Raw genomic sequence first — 9,394 nt, 5'->3', positions numbered from 1 at the left:
TCCTACAAATCCCTCACAGAATTTGGTATTCTCCTTCACATATATTTTCTTTTCTGCCTTGTGGCTCCTCTTAAGGAGTTTCATTTGATTAAGGGAAATTAGTTCCGGGGGTACAGTCAGAGACCGAGCCCTGCTCTTAACCTCGGTGGCTGACATCAATCGCTAGAGAAGCTTTTCCTTTTCCCCAGGGCCTCTCTATGTAGATAGAGGTGAAAGGTTGGGTGAAGTGACCAGCACCTAAAAAGAGTATTAAAATTGTAAATGAAAATTCTAGCAGGAAGTGTTAACATATCTATCCTGATCGGGGGAGGGGGGAGGTAAAACTTTTTTTTAAAAAAAGTAAGAAAAATAATTATAATTGAATTAACTACAGCAGCATTACTATCTATACTTGGTAAAGATCCCATTCAATTTTGAAAGAAAAACATTGAAACCCGTTAGAAAAATAAGCAAAAGACATAAACAATTCATATCAAAAAGAATAGCAATAGAAAACAAATGTGGAAACAATATTCATCCTGAGTAGCAATTTAAATTCAAACTGAGGCAAACTGGAGGTACCATTTTATATTTGAGATGTGTGTCTCCTCTCACCTGTTTTTCATGGTAACACCCACAACTGATGAGTTTTTGGTAAAACTGGTACACTTATACACTTCTGGTGGGTTGTAATTTGGTTCAATCCACTTGTAAAGCAAAATGGCAATGTGACTTGCAAAACATGAAAAAATATTCATACCCATTGATTCAGTATTTCTGACTTCTGGGAATTTATCCTAAGGAAATAATTCAGCAGAAAAAAAGTGAGTGAAGATGTCCATTGCAGCAGCATCTATAATAGAGAAAAATTGGAAACAGCCAGAGAAATGACTAAATTGTGAGGGGTTTAATTCAGGCATTAAAGTGATGCTTGTTCATCATAGATACTGTGATTTAATACAAAAGGTTTAACACATGGTTTCTCACCTTCAGCACCATTGCAGTCTTGAGCCAGATCGTCTTTGTTGTGGGGAGCTTTCCTGTGCATTGTATCAATAGGATGTTGAACAGCATCCCTAGCCTCTACCCACTAGATGCCAGTAGCACAACCCCCTGATTGGTGACAGTCAGAAAACGTCTCCAGGGCTTCCCTGGTGGCGCCGTGGTTGAGAGTCCTACTGCCGATGCAGGGGACGCGGGTTCGTGCCCCGGTCCGGGAAGATCCCACATGCCGTGGAGTGGCTGGGCCCATGAGCCATGGCCGCTGAGCCTGCGCGTCCGGAGCCTGTGCTCCGCAACGGGAGAGGCCACAACAGTGAGAGGCCCGCGTACAGCAAAAAAAAAAAAAGTCTCCAGTCCTTGCCAAACGTCCCCTGGAAGGCAAAAATCACACACACCCCAGCCCAACCCCACATTGCAAACTACCGATTTCATTTTAAAAGTAGAAATCAAAGTGATGTCAATTATGACTGCAACTATGTACAAAAAATACTGTATCTATAAAGACTTGCAAATAATGCTTGCAAAAAAGTGCAGTCATGCTCGTTTGAAATTGTCATGCTCGTTTGAAATTATGACTATGTTGGGTTGAGTCTTTTGTTTTTATTTTGTCTTCCTGGTTTGTCATTGTTTTTCTTTTTTTTTTTTTCAAAATTCTCCCTGTAAGGAGGAAAAATGAATCATGAGGAGAGCTGGTTTTATTCAAGTCTAGCTTAAAATGATGAGGAGTCACAGTAAACAGCAAGCGAAACAAGGGTCAACACCATAGTGCCATTATTTTTTAACTACTGTTAGTTGAAATTATTTAACATTAATTAGGTTTTTATTAGATTATTGGGTAAGACCATCAGAATGCTCCTTCTGAGGATCTCAGCCCCTTTTCAGCATTTTATCCCTCTGATCCTAGACTTTGGTGGGGGTGGGAGGCAACAAATTCACCTGTTTTTCTGAAAAGTCTGGATCTCAAAGTATGAAACTCTCTAATCCATTCAGATCCATCTATGTAAGCTTGGGACAAGACTGGCCCTGAGCCCACTGGTTTATGGAGTTGTCAGGGCAGAGAGGTTGTCAGTAAAGAGTATCAAAGTAGAAGCTCACACTTCAATTAGATTCCCCAAGAATCATTGCATCTCTTTGTTTAAAATAAGAAACCGTCTCATGAGTTTTGACATTGTCGGTTTTCTCCCTTTGTTGGAGAAAGCAAACATCCTTTCTCACTTGCTTTATCTTGGGTTTTGTTTTTTTGCTTTGTGGGGATTAGAACTTTGGTAGCGTCCTAAAAATCCTGTTAAACAAAAATTATGTCCCCTTTTCCCATTTCACAAAGCCACTTCTCTTTCGACCTATACTGTCTCTTGAGTTCAGGTTTCATGAGTTTACAACAGTATAAACTCATATTTGATCTTATGTGTCCTAAATTTACCTCTTTTGGATTTCAAAGAGTAGCCTGTAATTCTAGCGCACTAAGGATTTAGGTTGAATGAACCTGTGTTTACCCCATCTGTTTCTTTGGTGGTTTCACAGATGGTGTTCATCTCCCCTTTCAGCCTTCTTCTTTCAGGAGAAAAATAGAACACCTGTAGACACACTAAGTTTTTGTGCAAGGTACAAAGGTAGCCTTTTGTTTCAGTGTCCTTCTGAACCATACCCTGCCTTTTGTTGAACTTCTTTGCTGTTTTCTAAGAGAGCAAGCTACTACTCTTTAAAGACAGACTTTTTTTTTCTTATTCTGCTTTATTCACCCTAGCATCTCACATGTTTAGGACAGTTCTTGGCACATGGTAGCTCCTCAAAAAAAGAAAAATTGACAAATAAATCTCTTATTGACATTAAGGTCCATGTCCTGGTTGGAAAAAAGCCTCTAAGTAGGATTTGGAGATTGCGCTTCTTTTCTTTCCAGTGAAATGATACAGAAGTTCAGCTGCCGTTTCTCTAACACCTCACACCATCTCAGAATACTTCCTACTGTTGGTTGCCATGATTTGGTGTTTCAGTCTCTGAGAAGCTTTGGGTCTTGTGCAGATTGGATGTGTCACTAGGCATCCTGCTTGGAGATCTTTTTGGAGGCTGATAAGTGAGACTGGGCCTAGCAGGGATGCCTGGGAGAATTAACCATCTGCATCTCCTTACCTGGAGAAGTTCCCTTTCCTCCCCACCTTCTATCCTCCTGTTTCTCATTTCTAAAGGCATGGCACAGCATTTCCCCAGCTCCATGCTCTTCCCCCCTCAACCTGCCCCCTCCATCGCCCCGCCCCGCCGTTGTCCTTGGTTTTGTAAATAGCTTTGGTTGGGGAACTTGATTCAAAGGTTTTTTTGAAGATCTAAGCAAACTTCATCTTCTGGCTCAATCTTACCCACAGGATTACTTTGTCAAACCCAAAACTCCATTGACAATTTAAGGATAATTTACTGAGAGGGACTTGTTTTTAATTACAAAGTCGAGACTTTTATTTGTTGAATTTTCACTGCAACTATTATTTATTCCAGTAAGTCTGTATTTATTGATCTGTTGGCTACTGGATCCAACCAGACACATGATATATGCCTGATTTTCTTTTTTATTTTTAGTATGGAAAATTTCAAATACATGCAAAAGTAGAGAGAATAGTATAATGAACCTCCATGTACCTATCATAAGCTTCAATAATTATCCCTCCATTATCAAGAGGGTCTTTTTAAATGATCATAACAGCCAATGTATTTGAGGTTTCCTATGTGCAAGATTTAGAATTATCTCCCTTAATCCTTAAAACAGCCCTATGAGGTAGGTACAGTTATTGTCATTTACAGATGAGGAAACAGATGTCATGACAGACGGGGCCCCACTTAACATGCTACCTGCACTTGCCAAAAGGCCTACTGGTTTGGGAATCCCACAAAGTTGCTTTTAGATCCCAGCTTCTTCCACACTGACTGTGTGGTTTCAGGCAGGTTATTTAACCTCTCTGAGGCTCAATTTCCTCACCTACAAAGGACAATGATATTTTCCTCATGGGGTCCTGACAATGATTAGATGAAACAACATATGGAAAAGGATTAGCACAATGTTGTCACTAGGCAATCCTGATAAATTACAATAGGAATTATTATTCTATTCCCTCGCCCTCTGCTTGAAAGCTATTATAAAACAGAACTCGGAGCTTGTGTACAATCTAAGGGTGCAGATGTAGAAGAGGAGAAGCTTGAATGGCAGGAATAACTTAAAGGGCTGCAAGTCAATCTACCTACCGTTTCGTCCCTCCTCCACTCCACCCACCCTCAACACCCAAGCCCAGACACCTCAAATATCCTCCATGCTGTCTGGAATTTTGTTTCACTACTTTATGTAATTCTACCTATTGCAGATTCCTTTGGGTTTCTCATATCTCATTGTGGATTGTTTTTTAATTGTTCTCCCTACCCCTTACGGGAGCACAGCTGAAGGCCGAGGGGAGGGGCAGGGGTGGGGGGTGAAGCAGAGAATTTTGTAGTGAGGACCCCGTATCCAGCAGCGCCCCAACTCCCCCAGCACATGGCTGCCCAGGAACAGTGAGAGGTCAGAGGACAGGCGGGCAATGGAAGGGAAGGGGGCAGAAAAGAAAAGGATATCTTTCTTTCTCTTCTTCCAGCCCTCTGCTATTCCAGCATTACCAGGACTAGTTCAGCTCCTTAGCCAAGCTAAATTATGGGTTAGATAAGTTTTTATGGGCCCATGTGGAAATCAAAGCACCACAGGTAACATTTCTTTTCCTGGTGAAAATTTCATTTTTTTTTACAATGAAATCAGTTTGCAAGTTGAGATTCCCTGTCTCTCAGTTGTCACATTGGAAAAGTCACACTGGAGCCAACATAACAAGGAAGTCACACAGTTTGGGGTTAAAGTTTGGGGTTAGAAGGAGCTGGGGACTTGTTCAGATTTCCCACCCTGCACCCCACCACCTCCCGTCTCCCCATCTAAGTCTAAAACAGGATGTATCATCTCTCAAATACAGGCAGAGTTCCGGCCTGAATGTAGCCAGACACCCCCTCACAGAAAAAGCTCTATCTTCTATCTCCCCTGGGGCAGAAGAGGTCACTATTTTGGCTTACATTTTTTCTCCTCCAGCTTCTGCTAAGCCAGATAAACAATGATTCTGTTGTGTCAACAAAGCACTTGATTAAACTGAGGACAATGTCAGTTAGAACAATGTCAATTAGATAAGATTTACTTCCAGATAGTTGAAGCCTTGGAATTAAAGTCTCCTGGGTTTCATTATTCAAAAGTTCCTTGAGGAAAACACTGAGGTAGAGAAACTCAGGCACAGAAAGCTTAACGAGTTGACAAAAGTCACCACATGAGTCTCTCATAGAAGTTAAGACTAGAGATTGCTGTGTTTCTCTTCCCGGTCCACTGTTTGCTAGCTCTTGGGCTAATTTGTAAATCCTTAGGAGGATGTAAAAATCTCCTTCCATAGAGTTGAGGATGAAGTGGATGAAGACTAAAATTCGCGACAGGAGGGGAACAAGAAAGCTCTTCTCTGGTTTCCAACAAAACTGTACCTCCACCCACGCCTCCTTGTGGAGCCCTCCTAAAACTGTCCACTCAGCCCATTTCACCAGCACCAAATTGCCTTGAGAACATAAAAAGTGGGCCAGGATGTCAGGTGGCCAAGATGAACGCAGGAGACAGGCACATGGACCACTGGGCAGACTTGCTGTGGATGGAACCACGCTGCGGTTTGGGGTCCCGTCTGCTCCTCAGAAGGAGGCCATGCAGCAGCCCAGTTGTTGAATTGAGATCCTGATGTTCCGTCTGGCCTTCTGAAGACTAAAGTTCTCCTGCTCCTCCAGGCCAGGGAAACCTAAACAGAGAGAAGTTCTCAGAGTGGGACTCAGGGTGGCCAGGTGGCTGGCCTTGCACGGGCTGGGTCCCCTCCATGTCAACCTGAGCTGAGAGTGTATACAGAGCCCCTGGCCCACTCAGATCCCTCCCCAGGAAGCCCAGCCATAGGGAGTTCAGCAGAGTTCCATGCCCCACTCAGCCCCACATATGTCCCCATTCCTACTGCCCACTTTTAGTTCCACAGAATGCCAAGAGCAAGAAATAACAGGGCCTGGGAAGGCCAAGCACAGGGGAACTTGCCAGACCCCTGAGCTCCTAGCGCCAGGCAGGAGTGACCTTCTCCAGGATTTGGTCCCCACCCTCAGTGACTTCTCCATCCCCACCGGGATTCAGAGCCACCCGGACCCTCACCTTCCGGGAAAGTGGAAGGACAGACTGTCAGCCAAGGAGGGGGCCCGGTGGTCCAAAGAAGCGTCTGACTCTTTTCCTTTTGTTTGCTCACAGGAGGGGACAAACGCCCTGTGTGCACAGAGGTTTGATGTGACAACTTGATGGACCCCATGAGGGTTTCAGCAAAGGCCTCCCGACCCCACTCTCCATGCATTAAGATAATGTTGGGGTGTGTAGCGTATTTCAGGTCTCGGCTACAGAGGCCCTCCTTCCTTCTGTTTTCCTCCTCCAGCTCAAGCTTGCCCACAGGTTCCCAGAGACTCCTGGCAGCTTGCTCTCAGGCAGAAGGAAGCTGTGAGCTGTGTGGGAGACAGACAACGAGAGTGTTGCAGCCTCCTTAATGAGGGACCATAGCTCTTCTTGGAACCACGAAGCCGCAGCTACCAGGATAGGGAACCCCAATTAGAAAGGAGTGGGAGAAGTAAAGAGCTGCCTGTGACAGATCTGTGTCTGTGGTGGCTCTGTGGGACCCGTAGGTGGAGATCTATAGCTGGTTGGGTTTAGAATCTCCTTTTCCTTCTTAAGGTAAGACGTTCCAGTGACTTCAGAGCCAACCCATGCTTGTGACCCTTCAAAATACACAACTTGAAAGGCGGAGGAAAAATTATTGGAGAGAGGGTTTCTCCTTGAGTTTGTAGCTCAGATAGTGTAACCCAAGAATAAGAAAAGAAATGATATGTATTTTGTTTAATGGACGTCCTCTGTTAGTTTTACTACGTTATATATGTGTGCAAATGGATATTAGTAAACAGCCGATAGCTCTCTCTTGTTCTGGCTTTCAAGTGAATCACATTATGTTTACAGCAAGATAGTAAACCTGGATTTCCCATGGCTCAGTCTGTCGGAGCATAACATTAGCTCTTGAATTCATTAACAGTCATCTCCTTTTAAATGTCAGATAACTTTTTAAATGCCAAGCACTTACACAACGGCTTCTGTGCAATTCAAATCAGATTTACCAAATTAACTCATTAATCTTTATTGTTTCATTTCCTGAAGAGAAAGGCTTCCAGGTGTTTTTAGCAGAACATAATAATATTAAAGTATTTACAATACAATATAGGGTTTTGATTTTCTGCTAAGCATCTCACCCTGCCATCAGTTTTGTAATCATTCCCACTGAAGCGTACACAGAAAAAAACGAAAAAGCTTCAGGCATCTCCACTTTCTTCTACTTGCCCTGTTTTCCTTCCCTTTCTTTGTGTTTTCTTCTCCCCTCTACTCCCTGAGGCCTTAACTCCCTTTTACTATTTATTCTGCCATCTTTAAGAGCTACAAGCGTCGATTATGATGGCTCTACCACCTAGAAAACAGAGGAGTACCTCACAGGGTCCGGGATGGAGTCAGAAGGCTGGGGCAGAACAGGTCTAGATATCAGGAATTCTACTTTCCTTTTCAAAGAACCCCTCTGAATAATCAGATACAGGCTACACTGACTGCTAAAGATAGATCCTTCCAGGACTGGCCCCTTCTTGTCACCCAGCTCTCTGCTCAAATGTCACTTCCCTAGGGAGGTCTTCCCTGATCACCCAAGGGCAAACCCCATCCCCTCCCCCACCAAACTCCATCCTGTCACCATTTCATTGTCTTCATAGATTTATCACCATCTAAAATCATTCTGCTTCTTTCTGTGTTTGTATGACACACACAGTAGCACTCAATAAATATCAGTTAAATGAATAAAGTGAAATGAAAAACCACCCCAATGCATAGCTTTCTTTCCTGCTTTCAACTTTCTTTCTCTCCTCTTACCACTACCTCCCAGAAACCTCTTTAAGTATTTAATTTTCTTTCCTCCCATCTCCCAAACCCCCTTTCACTATCATTTGTTTGTTAGAATACTTGATCATAATAAGCAACAACAGTACTGCACATTCCAGTGACTATAGAGCCTTCCCTGGAAACCTTCCATCAAGCCAGAATTGATGGCCCCTAAACGTTAGGGAGATGAGCCACATAGTCAAGAGAATTGTTTCATCAAACGATTTATAGGTCAAGTGATTGGGAGAGACTTTTCTCGAAGCCTCTCAACTCCCCACTCTTTAATCTGAGCCCCACATAAGGAGTTAAAGTAACTCCAGCCATTGGAACTAGTCTTGGCTGTGCCTTTTGTCCTCCGACCCAACACAAAATCTTCTCTTAGAGATAATAGAGCAATTTCCCTCAAATCAGTATTGTCTGATTTCTATTACTCCACCCAGTGATTCATGCATGGTTTCGGAAGCTAGAAAGCTTGAAATACTTCGTCTGATTCTTGGTTGGACCAAACGCTTTCATTTGATCTGGAAACAGGGAGGGGAGGTCTCACTCTGAGAAGTGAATCAGATATATAGCTGAGATGACAAAAAATTGGATATGTATTTGTCCAGAAGAATCTTTCTCTCTAGCCACATTTCAAAACAAAGGAAAAGGGTGTGGGTGTTCGTCGGAATGATGGCTGCTTGTGGGGCCCCACGAACTGTTAATTCATCATTAACACTTAAAAGTAATATAAATGTGATGGGAAGGAGAGTTACGCCCAGAGAGACAGCCGTCCGTGAGTTAGTCTCTTAGAAAATATGGAAATTATCAAATCCACACCCAGGGTGATCTCATGGCACACTAATGTATGTGACCCCAGGAAATCAGCCCTGAAAAATAACAAGTAACTTTCCTCTTTGGGAATGAGGAGCCAGTGCTACGCAGAGGACAGGCCTCTGGAGGTCAGCACATGCTTCCTGGAAAGCTGTCTTTCGTGCCCTCCTTATTCTTTCTTAAATTTTTTCTTCTATTTCTTTCTTTCTTTTTCTTTCTTTCTTTCTTTCTTTCTTTCTTTCTTTCTTTCTTTCTTTCTCTCTCTCTCTTTCTCTCTCTCTCTCTCTCTCTCTCTCTCTCTCCCTCCCTCCCTCCCTCTCTCCCTCTCTCCCTCTCTCTCTCTCTCTCTTTCTTTCTTTCTTTCTTTCGCTGTGCCGGGTCTTAGTTGCAGCACATGGGATCTTCCTTGCTGCCTTCGGAATCTTGCCCTCCCTATTTTAACTAAGTTGGGCCATAACATGTAGCTTGCCAGTAATGTTATCATTCCTCTTGTTCTGAAAGTATGTATCAAGTATATGTATCAAGTGTGTATTCTGAAAGTATGTATCAAGTGTGTATTCATTTCCAGACTCTGTGCCTGGCACTGCAGCT

The 9,394-nt window shown here is 43.2% G+C and overlaps 1 protein-coding gene across 1 annotated transcript in view; it reads left to right on the top strand.

The window, feature by feature from the left end:
* Nucleotides 1–9,394, top strand: part of KIAA2012 (KIAA2012 ortholog) — a 112,253-nt gene that overhangs the window by 57,951 nt on the left and 44,908 nt on the right.

The sequence above is a fragment of the Globicephala melas genome, chromosome 7 (assembly GCF_963455315.2).
Source record: "Globicephala melas chromosome 7, mGloMel1.2, whole genome shotgun sequence".
Taxonomy (NCBI): Eukaryota; Metazoa; Chordata; class Mammalia; order Artiodactyla; family Delphinidae; genus Globicephala; species Globicephala melas.
The sequence above is the reverse complement of the archived record's forward strand: the minus strand, read 5'-3'. Positions and strand labels throughout refer to the sequence as shown.